This window comes from Sorghum bicolor, chromosome 8, assembly GCF_000003195.3.
Source record: "Sorghum bicolor cultivar BTx623 chromosome 8, Sorghum_bicolor_NCBIv3, whole genome shotgun sequence".
Lineage (NCBI taxonomy): Eukaryota > Viridiplantae > Streptophyta > Magnoliopsida > Poales > Poaceae > Sorghum > Sorghum bicolor.
The window spans coordinates 43578699-43606009 of NC_012877.2; positions in this window are offsets into that span (position 1 = coordinate 43578699).

The following is a 27311-nucleotide window of genomic DNA, read 5'->3' on the forward strand; positions in this document are numbered from 1 at the left end:
AATTATGATTATGAAAGCTATCTGCTCTGTATTGAGTTTGTTCAAAATGAGTTAGACCCTTGTTGAGAGATTTATCATGCTCCTAAGATCAAGACACTATTTCAGTAAGATTCACTCTTCCGAAGTATTATTGCGTTAGAGGCATGGGCTATTCAAAAATAGAAGATATTTCGAGGAAATAAAAAGGAGCAAGTGCTCGACAACCTCGCAGAAAAAATGGACAAGTGTCCGGCAGTAGAATTAGGGGTACCTCGGTATCCACTTAAAAAAAAGAGAAAAAAATGATAGCCCATGGTCCCTCTAATAAGCAATATGCCAGTAAGAGTTGACAAAGTTTTTAATTTCTAAAGTCTTTGATCTAAGAGTATGACATTCCCCTCCTCGGATCCCGTTTTGATCAGGCAATAAATGCAAAGTAAGAATGCTTGAGAATTTTTGCAAAATTAAAACAGCCTCAGTGAGATATATATAAAAGATAATGAGTGATCTGAGAGAACCTATGAGGATAAAAAGGTATGCTAACTTTCTTTCAAAAATATACAAAACCTCCAAGTGACAGGATTGAGAAGAAAGGATCTTTACTCTTAATCATACACTTCCCTGACTATGGTACATAGTGGAATTTTTAACACCCTGCAATTATAAAGAGAATGTTTTAAACGTTTACCCCAGATATTTTTCTTAACCATCCTTTTCTCGAGGACGAGTAAAAGCCTAAGTATGGGGGTATTTGTTGACGGTTCTTAAGTATCAATTTTAATTATCAAATAAACAAGAGAAAGGACCAATATGCAACTCACACATAGAATTAGGGTTTGATCTGACAGAATTCCACGAGTTTTGTTGTTTATCTATTTCTGCAGGGGGTTATCAGGAAATAAGGAAGAAAGGCCCACATGTCAGGATTACATAGAGATATCAACGCACCATGCAATTTTACATCATCTAGAAGACTCCAGAAGCCACGAGACCGAAGCGGAGGCAAAACTGGGCCAGGCCCAGGGCGCCCGCCCTGGTAGCCTGGGCGCCCCCCCTCTTCTGGAGCCAAATCAGGACTCCTTCGCTCGGGATATTCCACCGACCTATTGGATCAAGAAAAACATAGTACCACCTCGGCTATCAACCCAAAAACGCATAGAAGGGGAGGACTATATAAGCGAGGCCGCCTGGCCCCTGGAGAGGACATGAAGAAATTATCATAGAGACTGAGGGGTGCCCTCGAAGGAAAACCTGTTCTCTAATTAATATTTCTTTTTAGGCTTAGCAATCAATGTAAGGTAGAAATAGATCTTCTAGTTTCTACTAGATTGAGAGAGATAGAGTGGAGGTGTAGAGTGGAGGAAACCCGGCCTGTCGGTGTCTACTCCAAGCTTGTACCTGCGGGATCAAGTTCTCCTAACCCGAAGCTTGCTCCTAGGATTCTTCAGTAATTCGACTTCTAAATTCTAGTAAGTTCTTGTTTTATTGTTCTTATGGTTTATGAGTTTACTTTAATCTCTTCGCGTAGAGTTTAGAGTAATCATTGCTGGCGTAAACGTGGTGTTTAGGCTGGGGTACTCATAGATATTCCCTGACTAGCTGGACCGTGGTAGTAGTGAGGAACGTGACATTTCCGAGCTACCTTTGTAGATCACATCTCGTTAGCAGGAAGGATAGGGTTTATAGGTGCGGGTTGAACATCCTTTGTGGTGTCTAGATTCCGTTAGCCTCCCCATTAGAGCAGTAGATCATCCTTACCAAGGTTAGAAGGAGACTACGGTTGCAGTCTTCTCTATTTATCACTCACATCGAAAGACATTCTTTGTGCCTAAAGGTTAGTAGTAATAGACCGGTTAGTCAGATGCACTCTTTCTCCTAGTGGTAAAAAAATAAATACGATACTCTGGATAATTTCCCGGGTGAAGTGCTCACCGATATCCGTGTGCTTGCGGATCAATTCCTTATTGCGTTCCCAAATATCAACAGCCTTGCGATTACCTAGAATTGCACCCAATCCTGCGGATTGTTGTGGTAGCCTTAGGGTAGTGACAGCCCTAATGGTCGACGTATTCCACCTCGTTCAGATCGGTGTTTGTAGGACCGTAGTCAGAGCTTCCTAGCCCCCTTCTCATCTCTTTCTGTGGTTAGTGTTCTGATGTCCCAAAATAGATAATCTTGAAGTAATTCTTGATTCTTAGATCAACTAGAGAACTCTCAGGAAACTTCCTCTCTTCCCACCAAAACTATTCATATAGTTATCCTTGGGCGATCTTGGATCTTAATTAGTACACTCACATTCTCTGTGGAAAATCGATACTCTGGAATACTCCCGGGTGAAGGCTACATCGGTATCCGTGTGCTTGTGGATTTTTCTGTTTGCGTTTAAAATACCCAACAAGCTTTCTGGCGCCGTTGCCGGGGAACGGTAGCTGTGCTAGTTTTGAACCAAGTCGTCCGTGTATCCTTTTTCTTTTCCTTTTTTACCACACTCACCTTATCACTTTCACCATACCACATGGATTTCACTCTAAGCATTAATGAGCATGGAATTTATTTCATAGCCACTTCATTTACTCCATGCTCATATGCAACATCTTCACAATCCATTGGTCTCTCCAACATCACCACATTCGAGATCTCCAACCCCCACTTCTTTTCTATTTATAAAAACTTTAAAAGGGTGGTTGTCGATGCATATGTCTATAACAAATTTTGTAGATCTCGTTGAGTTGATCTTGATATAGGTCAGCGTTGTAGGGGAAACCACTTCACTGACATAAATTGATGGTTTCCCAAGGACAAGCACTGATCAGATTGTAACATGAGCTTTTAGTTATTTGCAACATTACCTTGTGTATTGAGCATATAGGGATAATTGTAAAAAATTCCTTCGGGTATTCTTGTCACTAACCTTTCCAGGACTGGAGCAAGAAGATCGGATGAATGACAAGCACAAGGTATGTCCAGCCAATCATCATACAACATTGAATTAAATTCATCCAAACTTGAATTTTGCAAAATTCAAGCTTGGGGGAGTACTTTACATAAAACCATCCTTTGCCATGTTGCTATGTTGGTTGTCCCTACCTTTGAGACATGCTCAATTTGTTAAATACTAATAACACTACTTCATCTCCACTTGAGTAGATCTCTATAAATGCTCTCATGCTACCTTTATTTGCTTTAGTATATGTCAAGGTTTGGAGTAGTTTCATTTATCTCTTAATTAAGCATGGTGCTTAGTTTAGGAATGATGATCTAACTTCCAAGGGATTTTAAATTAAGCATGGTGCTTAGGTTAAAATTCCCTCCTAAATCAAATTAGACATGGTGTCTAGGTTGATTTTTGAACTTATAGTATGCTATAGTAGATATGGGATATTTTGTTAGACTAACCCCTGCAGGAAACCTTTCAATATCGACCTGGGAAGTCCTGAGATAAACTCACATTGGAGACAAAGAGAGAGACGCATGAAGGTTAATAATTTACACAAGGAAGGCATAGCTCACAAGAGATGATCCATGGAGGTTGCCACAAACACGATGCAAAACCGCTAAGAAAGGAAAGCTTCCACAAGGTGATACTGTACCATCACTCTTCAAGTAAGGTAACATCTTAAGGTACTTGACCATCACTTCTATAAGCCTCTCTTTGGTTCTGGCGTTCACATAAATAAAAGAGACAAACATATATGATTTACAACTCTGGATTAACCAACCCAATTGATTGAATATGTTTAGTCCTTCCACCTTTGTGATCCCACACTCCTAATCATTTGAGCTAAAATGTTGCACACTCAATCTTCGGAAGATATATTTTATGAAAAAAACAACATAAAAATAGATAGATTATATTTCCATTAGGTTGAGCGATCTGATCTGACAAATGTTTTAAATGCTACACTCATGATCTTATTATCCATCAACTTTGTCTTGCTCACTATGCTTGAGGTTAGAGAGAACAAATACACTTTTGGTTCTATTGATGTTTTCCACCAACAGGGCCCATGCACTTGATCTCTGCCTTGTCTCTATGAGCAGGTACACTTCGAGCAAAATATGAAGGACTTTTACAACTCCCAGACTCCACCAAGTGAAGAACCTAGATCTACAAGCACAAACACACTGGAGATCATACTGGACACTCAGGCAATCACTGCCCTGAGATGCTTGAGGACGTAACTACTGTTGATATATGGTAACGCAAAAAGGAAATGATCTGCAAGCGCACGGATATCGGTGAGCATTTCACCCGGGAGGTTTTCCAGAGTATCGTATTTATATTTTTACCACTGGGAGAAAGGGTGCATCTGACTAACCAAATCTATTGCTACTATCCCTTTAGGCTACAAAGAATGTTTCTCAATGTGAGTGATGTATAGAGAAGACTGCAACCGTAGTCTCGTTCTAACCTTGGTAAGGATGATCTATTGTTCTATTGGGGAAGCTTACGGAATCTAGACACCACAAAGGAAATCCGACCCGCACCTATAAACCTACCCGTCCTGCTAACGAGATGTGGGATGCAAAGGTAACTCGGAAATGTCACGTTCCTCGCTACTACCACGGTCCAGCTAGTCAGGGGATATCTATGAGTACCCTAGCCTAAAGACCACGTTTACGCTAGCAATGATTACTCTAATAGTCAACCGGAAGAGGATTAAAGTAAACTCATAAACAAAAGAACAATAAAACAAGAACTTACTAGAATTTAGAAGTCGAATTACTGAAGAATCTTAGGAGCAAGCCTCGGGTTAGAAGACTTGATCCCATAGGTACAACTCGGAGTCGACACCGACAGGCCGGCCTTCCTCCGATCTACACCTCCACTCTATCTCTCTCAATCTAGTAGAAACTAGAAGATCTATTTCTACTTACATTGGTTGCTAAGCCTAAAAAGAAATATTATTTAGAGAAGAGGTTTTCCTTCGAGGGCACCCCTCAACTCTATGATAACTTCTTGTCTCCTCCAGGGGCCAGGGGGGTCTCCTTATATAGTCCTCCTCCTCTATGCGTTTTTGGGTCGGTAGGCGAGGTGGTAGTACATTATCCTTGATCCAATAGGTCGGTGGAACATCGTGTGCGAAGAGAGTCCCGAACGGAGTCCAGAGGTGGGCGGGCGCCCAGGTCCTCAGGGCGGGCGCCCTGGCCTGGCCCCTTTCGGCCTCTGCTTTCTTCCCGTGGCTTCTGGAGTCTTCTAGATGGTAGAAAATTACGCGGTGCGCTGATATCTCTACGTAATCCTGACATGTGGGCCTTTCTTCTGTATTTCTGATAACCCTCTGCAGAAATAGACAAACACCAAAACTCGTGGATTCTGTCAGATAAAACCCTAAGTCTAGGTGTTGGTTGCATTTGGATCCTTTTCTTTATTTATTTGATGATTATATTTGGTACTTAAGGACCGTCAACAACTCCCCCGAGCTAACCTCTTGCTCGTCCCTAAGCAAGGATGGACTCAAGAGTTTCTGCAGTGGTTTCATGCCTTAAAAGTACACATGCATTCAAGCAAGATCTCATCTCTGAGTTAGAATAAACTGTTAAGACTTAAAACTTACTCATTTTACCTTTCACCATGGGGCTTGTAACCGTCACATGTGTCTGGAGCAGTTAAAAGATAGAACAGTCAAGTCAAGCGCCATGTTACTTATTCTTGATCAGCTATAGCTCTGGAGTTTTTGCAGATTTTCAAATAAAACTCAGAGATTCCTTGTATGACTCTCTTAGATCTCTCTTTTGTGGTATTTCTAGATCCTTTCCAAGGCAGTAATGGTATATGCCTTCCCTCAAAATATGTGGTATTTGTGGTATAAGGCATAGTGACATTGTCTTCTCTCTCACCCTACTCTAATAAGGCTTTAATATCTGGAGCTCATAGGTGGGAGATAAAGTGTACATACTTACAAGACATTTATTGCATAGTCAAACCATGGATCCAGAGAAACAAGTCAATAAGTCAAATCAAGATGTGCATGTGTGGCGAATGAATGGTGTATGGTGATGGTGATAACAATGGTGAAAGTCTAATTCTACTTTTTCTCTTTTGAGGGGATACATACCTTTCTTGCACTTTGAAGCTTTTTGAGGAGAATGAGATGCTCTATATTTTCTTTTTCTTTCCTCTCAGGTGGGTATCTTGTACCCCTAATTCTACTGTCGGACACTTGTCCATTTTTACCTCTCGTCTCACTTTTTTTCTTTTCTTCGAGGTTCCGGGCACTTGCCCCTTTTTATTTCCTCGTATTCTTTCTCTCTTTTTTTCTTTTCTTTTTTTTTCTCTTTTTTTTAGAGCACCCATCTCCTGAAATAATATAGCAAGTGGTTGTAACCAAGATAACTTGAGCATTTAGTTCATAGGGAAAAAACAAAAATGTTTTTGGCTATTCTCTCCCGGATAGGAGTAGAATAATTTTGGGTGAAACTGGAGATGGAAATGAGTGGATGTATGTGGATGCATACTTCCACAGTAGAAGCAGCATATACGAGTGAACATGCAAGTGAATCTTGATTTTAACCACATGACAAGCTCCTAAGGGTCTACACAGCTTGACCACACTCAATGCTCATAAGCAGTAAAAAGTAAATGTGTGGCTCAAAGTCTAATAAGCATGTATATATGGCTGTGGTAGGATTTTAAACTCAGATCATACAGGAACTCATCATGTGTTATTTTAAATATTTTTCAAAGATAAAATTCTCCAGAATTCTAGCATCTCTAGGAACAGATAAACAGCAGCTCAACCTTCCCATATCATATCCGTTAACAACTTAGACTTTAGATCAAGTACTCTTCCCACAAGTTTAGGTTTAGAGCAGGTTCAAATTATAACAATTATGCCTAAACTTGAGAGAGATTTCAATTTTAAGAACTAGTCATGGCAGAGAAACTATTCATCATTTCCATGTGAGAGTTTATCATGAGGGTTCATAGCAAACTTTATTTATTTATTTATTTAGGAAACTAAGCAAAGATATATATATAAAAGCACAAAGTATTTATTTGGGTTTTCATGATTATGCATCTTTTATTATTTGAGTAAAGTATAAACGCGAGTAGAAACACTTAGCTGGATAAATGGGGGTGCTCTCCCCCAAGCTAGATTTTGACGTAATTTCTTCTAATGTAGCTAGCAGGTGGTGGAGGTGTATTTGAAAGTCGGCAGCACCCTAACAGCGATTAGGATGTCCTCCGTCTGCTAGTCTTCTTTGATCCATGAATTCTGTGGAGCTCAAATAGACAACAAAGCTTTGTGGAACTGATTAGGTGTTAGCATAAATATCTAGCCTTTATCATGTTGAGCCTCCTCGATAAATATTATTTACTTAGCAGGATCATGTACTTATTATTTTTAACATTGTAAGATGAAAACATATTTATTTTATGCCACCACAGTGAATGTACCTATGGGTTTTATGCCATGAGCATACTCACATGGGGCTTACTATTTTTTAACATTTTTATTTTCTTTTCGATATGATATGAACCTGATTAACTAAGCAAACTATTGAAGGGAAAAGGATAACTACCAAGTTAACCTCTTGGCAAGGCGTTCGGTATTTTTAAGTCCTCCGAACGGGACTCTCCGTTTTCTCAGTCGTCCTGGGATTCGCTAGGTGGCGTAGTCGGTGATTCTGGCGGCGCCTCTTCTTCATGTATAACTATCTTCTCTCTCCACACCTGACTCGGTGCTACGGTCTCCTCAGGACAGTTCTGTTCAAGCTGTATGTCTTCAGAGCTTATCACTTCTCCTTCGTAGTCTGCCCATCCGTGATGATTTGCCTCCTCTGGTTGCGGTTGCGTTGTCTTCTTGTTGTCCTGACCTCCTTAGAGTTTTCAACTATATAGTTAGGGTCAGTAAAACAGCGGCATACCTTCTCAGAGGAGAAGTGTATGTGGACTTTTCCAGTTCCAATATAGATGATGGCTTTGATAGTGTTGAGGAAAGGTCTTCCAAGGATGATGGATGGATTGTACTCGTCTTCTCCTATGTCAATGACCTGAAAATCATCTGGAGCTGAATGTATATTGGTTGTAAGGGCATGGTTCCATACAGGAGCTGATAAGTGACTGCGGCCATTATGTTGTCGTCAGATCCGGTGTCGTAGAGTGTCTTCTGAAAAGAGTATCCATTGATTGTGCATTCAATGCTTGGAACACCAGGGTCGTCCTTCTTGATTAGGAAAGGCGACTTGAGTCGACGATCTTGACCTCCTCTAACAAGGATCCAACGTTCTAAGTCTTGTGGACAAGACATTCTCACCGTGTTCGTCCCTTAGGTGCATCATTTGATTAGGTGTGAACCTTGACGTCTGCACTTCTTGATACGGTGTCACCCATGTTCTTCGTTTGCCCAGCAGTTCGAAGTGCGGTGTTGGCAATATCCTGCTCAGTGTGTTTGTGCTCGTAGATCTAGGTCCTTCACTTCGTGGAGTCTGGGAGTTGTAAAATTCCTTCACGTTTCTCAAAATGTGTCCTGCTCATAGAAACAAGGCAGAGATCAAGTGCATGGGCTCTGTTGGTGGAAAACACCAACAAAACCAAAAGTGTATTTGTTCTTCTCTAATCTTAAGCATAGTGATCAAGACAAAGTTGATGGATCATGAGTGTAGCATTTAAAACATTTGTTAGATCAGATGGCTCAACCTAATGGAAAGATAATCTATCTATATTTATGTTTTGTATATATCTTCCAAAGATTGAATGTGCAATACTTTAGCTTATATGATTAGGAGTGTGGGATCACGAAGGTAGTACTAAGAACAAAGATTAAAGGACTAAACATGTTGAATTAATCGAGTTGGTTAATCTGGAGTTATAAATCATACATGGCTGTCTCTTTATTTATGTGAATGCTAGAACCAAGGAGAAGCTTATAAAAGTGTTAGTCAAGTACCTTAAGATGTTACCTTACTTGAAGAGTGATGGTACAGTATCACCTTGTGGAAGCTTTCCTTTCTTACCGGTTGTGCATCGTGTTTGTGGCACTCTTTATCTTGTTCCATGGATCATCTCTCTATGATGAATGAGCTATGTCTTCCTTATGCAAATCGTTAAACTTCATGTGTCACTTTCTTCATATCCAATGTGAGTTTGTATCTCAGGATTTCCCAGGTTGATATTGAAAGTTTTCCTGCAGGGGTTAGTCCGACAAAATATACCAATATCTACTCAAGCAGTTTTTAGTTCAATAACCAAACTAGACTCCATGTCTAATCAGATTAAGGAAGGCTATTTATCCTAAGCACCATGCTTAATTTAAATGCCAATGGAAGTATGTCGAGTACTTCCAAACCAATACTTACTAGGATAAACAAAGGTAGCATGATGGCATTTATAGAGATCTACTCAAGTGGAGATGAAGTAGTGTGATTAGTATTTAACAAATTGAGCATGTCTCAAAGGTAAGGACAACCAACATAGCAACATGGCAAATGATGTTTTTATGTAAAGTACTCCCCCAAGCTTGAATTTTGCAAAATTCAAGATTGGATGAATTTAATTCAATGTTGCATGATGATTGGTTGGACATACCTTGTGCTTGTCATTCATCCGATCTTCTTGCTCCAATCCTGGAAAGGTTAGTGACAAGAATACCCAAAGGAATATTTCTACAATTATCTCAATATGCTCAATACACAAGGCAATGTTGCAAATAATTAGAAGTTCATGTTATGATCTGATAAGTGCTTGTTTAAGGATGCTAAGCTTATCCTTGGGAAACCATCAAGTTATGTTGGTGAAGTGGTTTCCCCTTCAACACCAACCTATATCAAGATCAACTCAACGAGATTTGCAATATTTATTATAGACATATGCATCAACAACCGCCCTTTTAAAGTTTTTATAAATAGAAAAGAAGAGGGGGTTGGAGATCTCAAATGTGGTAAGGATGGAGAGACCAATTGATTGGGGAGATGTTTTATATGAGCAAGGACTTGGTAAGGTATTTATGAAATAACTTCCATGCTCACTGTTGTTTCACTCATTCTCAAACTCCAAGGATGATTCTTCATGAATGCTTAAAATTCCTCTAGGATTGTCTCTCAAGTTTGTTTTATCTATCCATTCAATGGTGATAGCACATGGATTTTTAATGCCCTCTAGCCATCGATGTTGCTCTTCTCGATCCTCCTTCTTATGCATGGGATGTCTTGAGAGATTCATAGGATTATCAGGAGGTTCAAGAGAAAGAGCATAGTAGAAATTATTAAGCTCAAGGATGGGTTGGATAGCCGAATTATGGGATTGAAATGTTTGGAAATCGGCTATTGAAACTTCCTTTCCTCGTCTGGGAGATGATTCCTTCTCTATTTCTAAGATTTTTCTATGAAGACTAGTACAAGAAGGATGTCCACAAATGAAGACATACCTTCCTTTACTTATAGATAAAGAAAGAAAGACTCTACCAAAGGTTATATGATTAAGACCAATGTGAAAATATCGAGAAAAACATGGTCTTGTAGGGCTAGGTCTAAACCAGAATTTATAGAAAGATTAACAAATTCCCTAGGTGTAGCTAAAAGTGCATTATCTTTTTGATTAAAAGATAGGACCTCAGCTATAGAAAAGGGTTGGTTTTGACCTATTGCAATCAACTTCGGACACAGATCATAATTAGGGGCAGGACTTGTTGACTCCCATGGTTTATGGCTAGTCTCCGAAGGTGCAAAGAATTCAATAATAGGTATGGAATTTAAGTTATCCATAAAGATAAAAAGATAAAAGAATAAAAGTATAAAAGTATAATACAAGATAATAGCAAGACTCAAAGTTATCTCAGCAAACCGTCTTTCTCCCCGGCAACGGCGCCAGAAATGCTTGTTGATATTTGGTAACGCAAAAAGGAAATGATCCGCAAGCGCATGGATATCGGTGAGCATTTCACCTGGGAGGTTTTCCAGAGTATCGTATTTATATTTTTACCACTGGGAGAAAGGGTGCATCTGACTAACCAAATCTATTGCTACTATCCCTTTAGGCTACAAAGAATGTTTCTCGATGTGAGTGATGTATAGAGAAGACTGCAACCGTAGTCTCGTTCTAACCTTGGTAAGGATGATCTATAGTTCTATTGGGGAAGCTTATGGAATCTAGACACCACAAAGGATGTTTGACCCGCACCTATAAACCTACCCGTCCTGCTAACGTGATGTGGGATGCAAAGGTAACTCAGAAATGTCACATTCCTCGCTACTACCACGGTCCAGCTAGTCAGGGGATATCTATGAGTACCCTAGCCTAAACACCACGTTTACGCTTGCAATGATTACTCTAATACTCAACCGAAAGAGGATTAAAGTAAACTCATAAACCAAAGAACAATAAAACAAGAACTTACTAGAATTTAGAAGTCGAATTACTGAATAATCTTAGCAGCAAGCCTCGGGTTAGAAGACTTGATCCCACAGGTACAACTCGGAGTAGACACCGACAGGCCGACCTTCCTCTGATCTACACCTCCACTCTATCTCTCTCAATCTAGTAGAAACTAGAAGATCTATTTCTACTAACATTGGTTGCTAAGCCTAAAAAGAAATATTATTTAGAGAAGAGGTTTTCCTTCGAGGGCACCCCTCAACTCTATGATAACTTCTTGTCTCCTCCAGGGGCCAGGGGGTCTCCTTATATAGTCCTCCTTCTCTATGTGTTTTTGGGTCGGTAGGCGAGGTGGTACTACATTATCCTTGATCCAATAGGTCAGTGGAGCATCGTGTGCGAAGAGAGTCCCGAACTGAGTCGAGAGGTCGGCGGGCGCCCAGGTCCTCACGGCGGGCGCCCTAGGCCTGGCCCCTTTCGGCCTATGCTTTCTTCCCGTGGCTTCTGGAGTCTTCTAGATGGTAGAAAATTACGCGGTGCGCTGATATCTCTATGTAATCCCAACATGTGGGCCTTTCTTCCGTATTTCTTGGTAACCCCCTGCAGAAATAGACAAACACCAAAACTCGTGGAATTCTGTCAGATAAAACCCTAAGTCTAGGTGTTGGTTGCATTTGGATCCTTTTCTTTATTTATTTGATGATTATATTTGGTACTTGAGGACCGTCAACAACTACTATACTAACCCCATTGTGGAAGTAATTACTGACCTTCTGCCGGTCAAGAGAGACAACCCAGGACGCCCCGTCATCCCGATGTCCATCGGCATGGTGGACTTCCTAGAACCACTCTGCGACTTTGGCTCCAGCATCAACATTATGCCCAGGGGAGGCCATTCCTAAATACCTCAGGAGCTGTCATCTACGCTAGTGCTGCCAAGATCAGTTTCTACATCAAGGGGATAAAGGAGACATTTTCCTTCAAGAACAAGATTACACAAATCTCAGAGCAATCCTGACATAAACCAAGGAAGAGGACCAACAGGAGGAACAAGAACAAGCAAATATGGACCAAGTCAGCTAAGATGGTCACTGCAATTCAAGGAGGTCAAGATAGTCGACTCAAGTCACCATTCCTGACCAAAAAGGACGACCCAGTCACCTATCAACTCCTGTTTGGAACCATGCCCCTAAAACCGACATACATTCAGCTCTAGATGGCAGATTAGACATTCTGAAAGGTTGAAGGTTATTGACATGGGAGAAGACAAGTACAATCCACCCATCATCCTTGGGAGACTGTTCATCAGCACCGTTAAAGCAATCATCTATATTGGAACCGGTGGAGTCCACATGCATTTCCCCTCTGAGAAGGTACGCTGCTATTTTACTGACCCTAACCATATAGTTGAAGACTCTAAGCAGGTCAGGACAAGAAGAAGACGACGCAACCGCAACCAGAGGAAGCAAATCATCAAGGACGGATGGGCAGACTACGAAGGAGAAGTGATAAGGTCTGAAGACATACAGCTTAAACAGAACTGTCCTGAGGATACCGTAGCACCGAGTCAGGTGTGTAGAGAGAAGATAGTTATACATGAAGAGTAGGCGCCGCCGAAACCACTGACTACGCCATCCAGCGAATCCCAGGACGACTGAGAAAACAGAGAGTCCCGTTCGGAGGACTTAAAAGCACCGAACGCCTTGCCAAAAGGTAAACTTGGTAGTTATCTTTTTCCTTTTAATTATTTTAAAATAGTTTGCTTAGTTAATCAGGTTCATATCATCTTGAAAAGAAAATAAAAATGTTAAAAATAGTAAGCCCCATGTGAGTATGCTCATGGCATAAAACCCATAAGTACATTCACTGTGGTGGCATAAAAAAAAATAAATATATTCCTGTCCTATAAAAATGAAAATATAAAATAAGATTGTGTTCCTACTAAAGAGAGTAACATTTATTGTGGAGGCTCATCATGATAAAGGCTAGATATTTATGCTAACACTTAACCAGTTCCACAAAGCTTTGTTGTCTATTTGAGCTTCACATAATTCATGGATCAAAGAAGACTAGCAGACGGAGGACATTCTAATCGCTGTCAGGGTGCTGCCGACATTCAAATACACCTCCGCCACCTGCTAGCTACATCAGGAGAAATTACGTCAAAATCCAGCTTGGGGGAGAGCACCCCCATTTATCGAGCTAAGTGTTCTACTCATGTTTATAATTTACTCAAATAATAAAAAGATGCATAATCATAAAAACCCAAATAAATATTTTGTGCTTATATCTTTGCTTAGTTTGCTAAATAAATAAATAAAATTTGCTATGAACCCTCATGATAAGCTCTCACATGGAAATGATGAATAGTTGCTCTGCCATGACTAGTTCTTAAAATTGAAATCTCTCTCAAGTTTAGGCATGACTGTTATTAATTAAGATTTGCTCTAAACCTGAACTTGTGGGCAGAATACTTGATCTAAAGTCTAAGTCGTTAACAAATATGATATGGGAAGGTTGAGCTGCTGTTTATTTGTTCCTAGAGATGCTAGAATTCTGGAGAATTTTATCTTTGAAAATCTTTAAAATATCACATGATGAGTTCCTGAATGATGAGAGTTTAAAATCCTACCACAGCCATATATACATGCTTATTAGAGTATGAACCATACATTTACTTTACTGCTTTTGAGCATTGAGTCTGGTCAAGCTGTGTAGACCCATAGGAGCTAGTCATGCGGTTAAAATCAAGATTCACTTGCACGTTCACTCATACATGCTGCTTCTACTCTGGAAGTACGCATCCACATACATCCACTCATTTCCATCTCCAGATTCACCCAAAATTATTCTACTCCTAATCCGGGAGAGAATAGCCAAAAACATTCTCCTATTCCTGTTTTTCCCTGTGAAATAAATGCTCGAGATATTTTGGTTACTACCACTTGCTACATTATTCTAGGAGGATGAATGCTCTAAAAAAGGGAATACGAGGAAATAAAAATGGGCAAGTGCCCGGAACCTCGAAGAAAAGAAAAAGTGGGACGAGAGGTAAAAATGGACAAGTGTCCGACAGTAGAATTAGGGGTACAAGATACCCACCTGAGAGAAAAGAAAAAAAAAGAGAAGAGAAAATATAGAGCATTTCATTCCCCTTAAAAAGCATCAAAGTGCAAGAAAGGTATGTATCCCCTCAAAAGAGCAAAAGTAGAATTAGACTTTAACCATTGTTTTCACCATTATCACCATCATCACCATACACCATTCATTCGCCACACATGCACATCTTGATTTGACTTATTGACTTGTTTCTCTGGATCCATGGTTTGATTATGCAATAAATGTCTTGTAAGTATGTATTAGCTGTCTCCCACCTATGAGCTCCAGATATCAAAACCTTATTATAGTAGGGTGAGAGAGAAGGCAATGCCACTATGCCTCATACCAAAAATACCACATACTTTGAGAGAAGGCATACACCATTACTGCCTTGGTAAGAATCCAGAAATACCACTAGAGAGAGTCATAAAAGGAATCTCTAAGCTTTATTTGCAAATCTGCAAAAACTCCAGAGCTATAGTTAATCGAAGAACAAGAGACATGGCGCTTGACTAGACCGTTCTATCTTTTAACTGCTCAAGACACAAGTGATGGTTGCAAGCCCCATGGTGGAAGGTAATATGAGTAAGTTTAAATCTTAACAGTTTACCCTAACCCAGAGATGAGATCTTGTTTGAACGCATGTGTATCTTTAAGGTATGAAACCACTGCAGAAAATCTTGAGTTCATCTTTGCTCAGGGACGAGCAAAGTTTAAGCTTGGGGGAGCTTGTTGATGGTCCTTAATGCTCACATTTAACCATCAACTAATCATGGAAAAGGACCTATATGCAATCAACACCTACACTTAGGGTTTTCTCTGATAAAATTCCACGAGTTTTGGTGTTTGTCTATTTCTGTAGGGGGTTATCAGGAAATACGGAAGAAAGGCCCACACGTCGGGATTACATAGAGATATTAACGTGCCACGCAATTTTCTATCATCTAGAAGACTCCAGAAGCCACGGGAAGGAAGCGGAGGCCGAGAGGGCTCACGGACAGCGCGCCCGCCCTAGTCCTGAGGGCGCCCGCCCACCTTTTTCCACCAAACAGAGTCCAATTCAGGGACAACACTCCACCGACCTAAAGGATCAAGGATAACCGTTCAATCAATGTCGGTTTGATCCGACGGCCCAGATTCATCTGAAAAGACTATATAAACAAGGCCCCCTGACGCCTAGAGATCATACATCTTCTACAGAATCAAAGTTAGGGTTTCAATTCTTCATCCAAGTAGAGAGGATCCCTCTAGTTCTTCTAGTTCTACCTCTAGTTCATCTAGATCTAGTTCTAGTTCATCTAGTTCTAGTTCTAGTTCCTCTAGTTCTAGTTCTAGTTAGTTCTAGTTGTAATCTATAAAATTGGGAGAGAGAAGAGGAGAGCGGAGGAGGAGCCGGATCTGTCGGATCTTCCTCAACATTGTACTTTTGCAGCAACTGGTTCGTTCTTCATCGTTCTCCAGGTTCTTCAACTCATAATTCCTGAGTTCTTTAATTACTTTTATTTACATTCAAGTTATTTATTGGATTCCCACTTGCATCAAGTGCTCTAGTCTTTATAACGCTAGAGTAGTAATTAATAGATTAGACGTGGTGTTTAGTTTTGCGATTACCTGGAATTGCACCCAATCCTACGGATTGTTGTGGTAGCCTTAGGGTAGTGACAGCCCTAACGGTCGACGTATTCCACCTTGTTCGGATCGGTGTTTGTAAGACCGTAGTCAGAGCTTCCTAGCCCCCTTCTCATCTCTTTCTGTGGTTAGTGTTCTGATGTCCCAAAATAGATAATTTTGAAGTAATTCTTGATTCTTAGATCAACTAGAGAACTTCTCAGGAAACTTCCTCTCTTCCCACCAAAAATATTCATATAGTTATCCATGGGCGATCTTGGATCTTAATTAGTACACTCACGTTCTCTGTGGAAAATCGATACTCTGGAATACTCCCGGGTGAAGGCTACATCGGTATCCGTGCGCTTGCGGATTTTTCTGTTTGCGTTTAAAATACCCAACACCCTCCTCCTCCGGTGTCTCCAGTCCCAGTGGAATCCTCTCCTTCTTCTCCAGAAACACAGACACAGCGAGTACCATCTCCCCCTCAACCGCAAGAAGCACCTCAAATGGAAGAACTCCACTCAGAAGAACCCCAGCCAGAAGTGCCTCAGCCAGAAGATACATTGCCTGACATAGGCGAGCAGGCCACCGATCCAGTAGGATTAATCATATCATCGGTAGTCTCTTCAATCTAGACAAGCGCTGCATCTCCCCAAGGTAATACACTTCTTATGAAATCATTGCCGATGAAGTCATCTCTTCTTTCTTATGATTGTGTCTGTTACTCTTTCAGCTGACATAGTTCAATCGGCAGCCTCAGCCGATCAACCTGTGATGCCATCGGCATCTTCTAGTCAGAGGCGAGAGATCGCCCTGAAACAAGTAAGTTATCCATTCCCCGTCTGCATTATTTATCAATACTTAACCATAGAATAACTCGTTTTAACTCTTCTTCAGGAGCAGGACTCTCCCGATAGCTTATTCTCTTTTGCCATCGACATCTCTGAAGATGAAGGTGAAGAAGCAAGCTCTTCTCGGGCAGTTGGGATCACATCGGCAGAGGTCAGGGCAAAGCTGGAAGAACTATCGGCTCTCCTCCACCAAGACACAACCCAACTAGTTGATGACTCTGATCCGGCCAAGGCTTTATTCAAGACCCTGAGAGGCCAAATCCCCACCAATGCCGAAGAAATCCTCTTCCAAGCAGCACATCTGGAGAGCCGTCAACTGCAGTACCAGAGGGCTGCCCAGCGCCTTGCTGAAAGAGCGGCTCAGACTCAGCTTTCTGAGGAGATGATGAAAGTGAAACTTCTCGCCGATGAGAAGCACAAGAACATCGGCTCCTTACAATCTTCAGGAGATGCATTGAAGCAGAAGATTTCTGATTTATCGGCGAGAAGAGAAGCCCTGTTGGCAGAGCTCAAGCAGGTAGAGGATGCCCTATCCCAAGCCCGGCAGGAAGAAAGCCAACTGCCGGAGACAATCAAGCTTCTTGAGCAAGAACGAAACATTCATGGCCATAGGGCGCTGTAGATGAAGAAGAAGCTGAAGCCGGTGGAAGGCTTTGCCGATGACGACTTGAAGGAGATAGAGGAAGCCAACCAGATCCGTCTGCGCGCCATATCGGCGATCCAGGCACTGTTGAATACGTGAGCCCTTCATCGGCAATACATCCTTGCCCCTCTGCTTTCCAGCTTTCCTGACATTTAGTCTAGCCGATAGGACTGTTATCGGCATCTTTTAAAACATTAAGTCCGGCCCCAGACACATTTTAATCCAGCCGATAGGAGTGTTATCGGCATTTAAACTTTTATGCATCGACCCATATACTTGGGTAGTACTTCTTCAGATATTTGTCATTTAATGCTCTGGGAAATTCGACCCCTTCGAGGGTTTCTAAGATATAAGCATTACCAGGAGCCGATCGACTTATCCGATAGGGACCCTCCCAATTGGGCGACCACTACCCAAATTTCGAACTCTTAGTCCCGATCGGTAGGATTAATTTCCACACTAAGTCTCCATCGGCAAACTCCTTAGCCTTTACTTTCTTATCATACCATCTGGCCAATGTAACTTTCTTCAAAGGAATAGCTTCAACCCATTTGGTGAAATAATCAGTGGCAACCAAGATAAACTTATGCCCTTTGCTAGATGGTGGATAAATCTGACCGATTAAGTCAATAGCCCATCCCCGGAACGGCCAAGGTTTGATGATAGGATTCATGGCTGATGCGGGCGCTCTTTGAATGTTGCCAAATTTCTGACATCCTTGACATCCCTTGAAATATTTAAAGCAATCTTCAAGTATTGTCGGCCAATAATACCCATTCCTCCTAATCATCCACTTCATCTTAAAAGCTGACTGATGTGCTCCACATACCCCTTCATGGATTTCTCCCATCAAACTCTTAGCTTCCTCATCACCTAAGCATCGGAGAAGAATCCCATCAATAGTTCGATAATACAATTCATCTTCGAGGAGCACGTACTTGGTGGCTTGAAACTGAACCCGTCTCTCAACTTTCCCAGATGGATCCCTCAAATAATCAATGATTTCTTTTCTCCAATCATCGGCACCAATTGCCGGTACTGCATTAATTATAGGCCGATATCCTGAGGCATGCTAAGCCAACCGATTGGTCTCTTCGTTATGCAATTGAGGAGCATGCTCTTACCGGAAATCCTTGAATTCCTTTAACAGTTGCATACTCCTTTCATAATAAGTTATCAAGACCTCACTTCGGCATTCATAACTTCTGGCCAATTGATTTATAACTAGCATAGAATCCCCAAAGATCTCCATGGCGTCAGCATGAACTTCCCTCAGTAATTCCAGACCCTTTATCAAAGCTCGATACTCAGCTTGATTATTTGTGGACGTGGCAACAATCGGCAAGGAGAACTCATACTTCCTCCCTCGAGAGGAAATTAATACTATGTCGATTCCTGCCCCCCGGTCACATGTGGATCCATCAAAGAAGAGCGTCCAATGTACAATTTCCAAAGCCCCCACTGTACCACAATGTTGAGTTACAAAATCGGCCATAATCTGTCCCTTAACCGCTTTAGCCGATTCGTAACGCAGATCGAATTCTGACAGCGCCAAAATCCACTTACCGATCCTGCCACTCATGATCGGCATAGACAGCATGTATCAGACCACATCGTCTTTACAAATAACCGTGCATTCGGCCGATAGCAAATAATGCCTTAATTTAATACAGGAGAAGTACAAGCATAAGCACAGTTTCTCAATAGCCGAATACCTGGTCTCAGCATCAATCAACCTCCTGCTTAAATAGTAAATCACACGTTCCTTCCCTTCAAATTCTTGAATTAAAGCCGAACCGATGACCATCCCATCGGTAGATTTATACAATCTGAAGGGTTTCCCTTGCTGAGGTGGAATCAGAACTGGAGGATTTACCAAATAATTCTTGATTTCATCTAGGGCCAACTGTTGTTCTTTCCCCCAAACAAACTCTTGACCGGCCTTCAACTTAAGCAAAGGACTGAAAGCACGAATTTTACCAAACAAATTAGATATAAACCTTCTGATAAAATTTACCTTGCCGATCAAGGATTGAAGCTCAGTCTTATTGGTGGGGGCAACTATTTTGTTGATAGCATCAATGGATCTTCGACTAATTTCAATCCCCCTTTGATGCACCATGAAACTAAGAAATTGTCCTGTCGATACACCAAATGCAAACTTATTGGGATTCATTTTCAAACCATGCTTCCTTGTGCATTCTAACACTTTTCACAAATCGGCAAGATGCTTTGCGAAATCTCCAGACTTAACCACCACATCATCAATATAAATTTCCACCAGCTTGCCGATGAACTCATGAAATATAAAATTCATGGCTCTCTGATAAGTAGCACCAGCATTCTTCAAGCCAAAGGTCATGACTATCCATTCAAACAACCCAACATGACCAGGACATCTGAATGCAGTCTTTGGAATATCCTCTTCAGCCATGAATATTTTGATTATATCCTGCATTACCATCCATGAAGCTGATGATCCGATGCCCAGCTGCAGCATCAACTAGTAGATCGGCAACCGGCATTGGGTAACCATCCATCGGCGTAGCTTTATTGAGATTCCTGAAATCAATGCAAACCCGAAGCTTTCCATTTTTCTTGTAGACTGGAACAACATTGGAAATCCACTCGGCATACCGACCTGCCGAATAAACTTGGCTTCAATAAGCTTTGTTATTTCGGCCTTAATATCAGGAAGAATATTAGGATTACATCGGCGAGCTGGCTGTTGATGCGGCCGAAACCCAGACGTGATAGGCAACCGATGTTCAACAATTGATCGGTCCAAACCAGGCATCTCAGTATAATCCCAAGCAAAGTAGTCTTTATATTCCTTTAATAAATCGGTCAACTGCTGCTTACACTCAGAATTTAATTTAGCACTAATAAAAGTAGGTCTAAGTTTATCACCATTACCTATATCTACTTCTACTAGATCATTGGCCAATGTGAATCCCAGGCCTAATTTTCCATCATCGGCGAACCTATCCAATAAAACTCTTCGTCAGAACCGACTACTTGGATTGGTGGAATTTCATAATTGGCAACCTTGAGAAAATCCTTTTCCCAAACTTCTCCTGAAATACACCTAGTTCTTTCATAGGTATCTGCCTCTACCGATGCAATAACATGAGAAGAATCCCCCAGGACAATTTCAATATTGTCACCTACCCACTGAACCAAGCATTGGTGCATTGTAGATGGGATGCAACAATTGGCATGAATCCAATCTCTTCCCAACAGTAAGTTATATGCACCCTTTCCACTGATCACGAAGAAGGTCGTCGGCAAGGTTTTGCTGCCGATGGTCAACTCAACGCATATTGCCCCCTTAACTGGAGACACGTTCCCTTCAAAATCTTTGAGCATCATATCGGTCTTTGTCAAATCCTGATCTCCTTTCCCAATCTTCCGATACACTGCGTATGGCATGATATTGATAGCAGCTCCACCATCAATCAGAATCTTAGTCATCGGCTGATCATCCACTCTTCCTTTGACAAACAAAGCCTTAAGATGTTGCCTTTCATTATCGGCAGGCTTCTCGAAGATGGCTGTCATCGGATCTAGAGCAAACTGAGCTATCTGGTCGGAAAACTCCAACTCATCATCACTGGATGGCGCAAGGAACTCCATCGATAACATAAAGACCATGTTGACATCTGCCGATGGACCATTCCCCTTGGGATCTGATTGCGGTTGATCCTCAGACTGGCTAGAGTTCTCACTCTTGCTTAACCCTTCTCGCCATTCACGCTGCAGCCTTCTCTTTTTTGTCCTGGTCAACCCTTCTGGACACCATGGAGGGAGTTGCTGTTGCCTTACTGATGGGCGATGATATTCTCTTGACTCCATCCGATAAGTATTGGCGTCCCGACAGAAAACGAACTCATCGGGAATCCGCGCATTAGCCATCTCTTCGAGTTCCGCCTAGTTCCTAGGAAAATACTGAACACGATTGCCAAGCCTGTCGTGCACACTGAGCCTGCCCCCCAGCCGATCATGAACGGACGCTCTCCCTCTAATCGGCCCATCAAATCGCCGATTACCATCCTGATAGCGCCGATCGGATCTGTCATACCGATCATAACTGTTGCACTCAGGACAATCTCTGATAGTTGGAAGCTTGATATTCTCCTCCCAGCAATGGATGAGGAACGGACAATTCCAGTGATCCCTATGCCGATTCCACTCTTGTCGGCGTCTTTCTTCTTCCCGACGATATTCTTCCTGCTGGCGCCGATACCGATCCTCACGTTGTTGCCAAGTTTCCCGAGGCCTTCTGTGAGTTATCACGATACCAGGTCGGGGAGGCCTTACTGAATTAGTTCCTTCCTGGATTAAGCCTTTTCCTTTTGCATCGGCAGTAGTGACCTGATGCTGGGGATCTACCGATGCACCTCTTTCAGCTACTTCCGACGTCAAGACTTTGGCCTTTCCCTTAGCATCCAGCATGTTTGTTGGGAAGGGATGTTGATCAATCTTCATCGGCTTTTGAGTTTTGGAGCTGTCAAATTTGATCTTTCCAGTTTCTATAGCCGATTGCAGCTGCTGTCTAAAAACTTTACACTCATTAGTGTCGTGAGAAGTTGCATTGTGCCACTTACAATATTTCATCCTTTTCAATTCCTCAGCCGATGGGATCATATGATTGGGTGACAATTTGATTTGACCCTCTTGAAGTAGAAAGTCAAATATCCTATCGGCCTTAGTGATGTCAAACGCGAACTTCTTGGGTCTTTATGTCCAAAAGGACAAGACATCGGCTTTTTATTTTTCACCCATTCTGCCAAGCCGATGACTGGTTCTTCATCAGAGTCCGAGCTTGTAGCTTCATCCACAAATGATACCTTTTTATTCCATGCTCTTTTGGGCTTGAAAGGCTTGATATCTTGATCAGAAATTCTCTGCACCAAATGACTTAAGCTTTCAAACTCCTGAGACGCATACTTGTCCCTTATGTGCGGCAATAAACCCTGGAAAGCCAAATCAGCTAGCTGCAAATCATCCAAAACCAGGCTATAGCATTTGTTCTTGACCTCCCGTATCCTTTGCACAAAACTTTCAACCGATTCATCATTGCGTTGCCTCAATTTGACCAAATCGGTGATCTTCTTCTCATGGACACCAGAAAAGAAATATTTGTGGAACTGCTTCTCTAGATCATCCCAAGTAACCACTGAGTTGGGAGGTAATGATATAAACCAAGTAAAAGCCGATCCAGATAATGATGATGAGAATAAGCGAACCCTTAACTCGTCACTGTTAGCAGCTTCTCCGCACTGGATAATGAACCTGTTGACGTGCTCCATGGTTGATGTGTCATCCTGCCCAGAAAACTTAGTAAAATCCGGTACCTTGTACCGATTTAGAAGTGGGATTAGATCATATACAGGAGGATACGGTGTCCGATAAGAGTAAGTGTTGACTTTGGGTTTTATCCCAAATTGATCTCTCATTACTTCAGCAATCTTATCGGCCCAATAAGCATCGATGTCTTGCCGATGAGGCGGTTGCGGATCCAACATCTGCTGGTAAGCTTCCACGTGTCTACTCGGTACCCGATCTGCATGGAACATTGGGTTAATCATTTGGCCACCCATCTGCTGACCACCAAACTGTTGCCCGCCGATCTGCTGCCCGCCGATCTGCTGCCCGCCGATCTGCTGTCCGAGATTCATCGGCTGATTGGGCAACCCTTGGTTCTGGAATCCGGGATAGATCTGGCCTTGTTGAAACCCTGTAGCCTGATGATTCTGTTGGGGCATTTGTGGAAAAACTTGCTGTCCAAGCCATCCACTATTAGCATTCATCGGCATAGGCACTGCCGATGACTGATAATTGGGCATCATCATTGAATTGACATACCCTGGCTGAGTCATAAGCCTCTGTTGCATCAGCATTGAATCTGCCGATGTGTTAGGCATCTGGAACGTTGGAGCTTGAGAATTCCCAGTGTAAGGTTTGCAGTGGTGGTTGTAGTATACTGGGGACTCTGATTCATCGGCATATTTGGGGGTGCCGATGCCATAGGAGCCTTGCCTTTCATATCAGTTGCCTGAGATGTGCCAGGTGTCTTCAAGTATTCTGGGGGCATACCAAAACCCCACCAGTTAGGAGGAGGGACTGGTCCTAACATCGCCGATGCCAATAGATCTGTAGTGAGCTTAATCTGCTCATCTGAAGTCGGTGGATTAGTTGTCATCGGCGTAGATTGTGCATTAGTGACTCCCAACGTGCTTGGAGGAACGGTAGTCTGTGTACCCGCAGCGGCTGTAGCAGCCGATGGAGCTGTGACCACCGGTGATCCTGGCTGATGATGAGAGGGGCCCACATAATCTGGTGGCAATTGTCCTTCCTTGAAAGTTCTAGCCACGACATTGAAAACCGTATTGGACAGCACACCAGCTTGGTTGATCAAGGCACGGTTGATAGCACTATCGACCATCTCTTGAAGTTTACCAGGATTGGCTTCAAAAGTAACCTGCCGAGGCATCGGTAGCACATCCTTCTGGATCACTTCGCCGCTCCTGTTCATGCTGAAGGACCTCAGGCATTGCTGCTTGTAATCCTCCATGTCTTTAGCAATAGCTTGCTTCTGCTCATCCTTGAGATTGGCTTCCGTCACGGGGATGACGTTCTCCTGATCAAACTCAGTAGTCGACATGTTGATTTGAATCTGGTCCCACTAGGCGTGCCAAAAGATGTGTTGATGCAAAAGCTGATCTGCAAACACAAAGGGCTAATACCCGATTTAAATGTTAAGGCGTGCCAGCCGATTTGACCTTACTATCCGCAAAGGTGATAACTCGAATACTTTGTTCCCGACAACAGCGATGCGCCCGGATGCCACGGCCAAGAGGTATTCACGCGGAACTTGAGAATACGCCGAGCTTAAGTCGACGAACTCCTAAGAACTCATAATAAAAAGGAAAATATGACGAAGTCATGGAAAAAGTAGATGCTAGAATATGAGTAGAAACTTGTGTTTGATTGATTGATAGATGTCTGTATTACAATGCCCTAGGCTCTACATTTATACCCTGCTTAAAGAGCTACAACCAGACACGACTAGAACTCGAATTCCAAATTTACACAGAATCCGTGTACAACACGATTTAAATAACTAAGGAAAACATAAAACTATCCTTCCGTAACAAACTAGAATACCTCCACTAGCCAATCGGCAACCTTCAGGCTTCTCTTCCGCATCACCGGCAGACCTCCTTATCACAGCTATCGGCACAAGCTAACACCGACCATCGGCACAAACACATCACCACCTATGAACTTAGCCATATTCAACTATCCCTTCATCGGCAACCATCCTCATCGGCAACTTTTCCCGCAGACCAAGTACTATCACCGCATCTTACCGACCTACACTCCACCGATCCTGGATACGTGTCCAAAAACGGTGTCAACAGGCTGAAATGAAATTTTCTGCAGGTACACTAACAACGAAACGTGTAGACCGTGTAGTTACGTATACAGGGTGCACGTATGTATGCCACGGACTATACCGTTAGAACCCTCTTCTAGGAATGGTAAGGACGTTTGGAACGTGCATGCATCATGAATCATTCATGCATCCCTCATGTACTACTTAATTCTTGTAATTCTGAAACTTGTACCTAATTACCTTCTCTTGTAATTAATCTTCCTTACCCAAACTATGGTCTTTCCATACAGATGGCAGCCCCACATGCAAGTGAGACTTTTCTAGACATGTTTGGCACTCCTACCTTGTTGTGGAGGGTGCTAAGTTCAGTGGGATATGAAGAACCACCTCAGTACACTTGGATAGATGCCGAGCATGCAGGATCTTTACCTTGGGTAGATGTCCAAATTATAGTTCCCCCTTGTCCAAACAACCCACAGTGGCTAGGTTGGATAGTAGAGTCCGATGGTCAAACTCCTTGGGAGGGTGCCCAAGTAGCAGCTTTAGAAGTGCTGTTAGAAATATGCCAAGACTATGGTGATGAGCTAGTTAATGGCCCAGCGGGATCTTTTTCTAGAGTTAGTGTGACTGACACCTTTGTATCCCTGATAGGAACTGAGCCCCTGGAGATGAGAGAAACCATACTAGGATATAGCTCTAGCCCTGCTATGAGTGCCATGCTAGCGGTACTTAAGCTGTACTATGTACGCCAAGACACCTACATAGAAGCCATGCTAGCGCTTCAGCAAGCTCAAATTGGGCAGCGCAAACTGCGCAAGCGCATGCGCAAGCACCACAAAGCCTTTAGTGATGCACAAGCTGAAATTCAAAACTACCATACCGCTTTGCAAGCCCGCCGCAACCAAGTTGAAAATGCAGTTAGAGAGCGCAATGAGACACAAGCTCGCATGATGCAAATGACTAGAGAGCGAGATGAGGCTATGCGCTTGGTTAAAAATAGAGAAGCTGCTAGAGTTAGAGCTCTATTCCACGTCGAGATTAGAGAGGAAGAGCTGATCAGTAGGATTGCTGAGCTGCAGTTAGACGTCCATCGTCTAAACAATATCATCAATCCCATTCCACACCATGTCCCCATTAATCATGAAGAGGACCCCAGTGAGGAAGATCAGGATGATGGCATAATCTCTAATGGAGAATCTGAAGAAGAACTGTAGTGCTGCAATTGTTTCCATATTTATGTACCAGTTCCCAACTCTTTATGTAATGGACATGTAATCTGAATTTCTAGTGAGACTCTATGTATTTGGCCATGATACCCTTTCCTGTAAGACTTAAGCAGTGACAATGACTCTGTGTAACCTTATGCACCTGTATGTGATGCTCCATGTTTATGTTGAGCTTAAATAATTTCCAGCAATGTCTTGAATCCTTGTGTAATGTGGCCAGGAATGATCGCGAGAATAACCAGTGTCGTCGATGATGTTCCCTTGTTGTACATGGATTATTGTGCCTTGTATTATGTGAATTTACTTCATTAAATTCTGTACGGCAGCAATCGAGATTCATGGCAATTATATCTGTTATCCTAAACGGTCACTTGGTATGCCTTGTGCAAATGGCTCGCAATACTCGCTCCGGTCACAATGAGGTGCCGCCACCACCACCTCCTCCCCCGCCTACGCCTGCCGAGCTCCTGACAACTCTTGTGGAGGGTCAGCAGATGCTAAATGAAGCCATGCAAACCATGGCATAGCAGAACCGGGGTGGTCGCCATGCCCGCCAAGGCGGAGAGGCAAATCAGTACAGTAATTTCAAGGACTTCCAGGACACGAAGCCACCGGTTTTCAAGGAGGCCTCTGAACCTCTGGAAGCTGATGAATGGCTCAATACGCTTGAGCAGAAGTTCCGTTTGTTGAGGGTGTCTGAAGAACTGAAGGCGGAGTATGCAGCACACCAGTTGGAAGGCAAAGCAGGTGTCTGGTGGAGTCACTATAGGACCAGCTTGCCTGCCAATGTTGTTGTAACCTGGGATCAGTTCCAAACTGCTTTCAGGAACACTTATATACTGCAGGGCTTAATGACTATCAAGCATACCGAGTTCATGAACCTGACTCAGGGCACTAAAAGTTTGACTGAGTATCTTCATGCTTTCAACAACTTGTCTCGCTATGCTACTGAGTTTGTTGATACTGAGGCCAAGAAGCTTGCCAGTTTCAAGAGAGGACTTGGGCCCAAGCTATCCAAGAACATGGCTGGTAACAAGAGTACCACCTTCAATGAGTTTGTGAGTGATGCGTTGACTCAGGAAAACTCCAATGCTATCTATGCGGCATCCAAGAACCGCAAGAGGGCCTATGAAGCAGGTGCTTCACAGTCTAAGGCTCCGGTGACAAGTAAGCCAGCCAATCG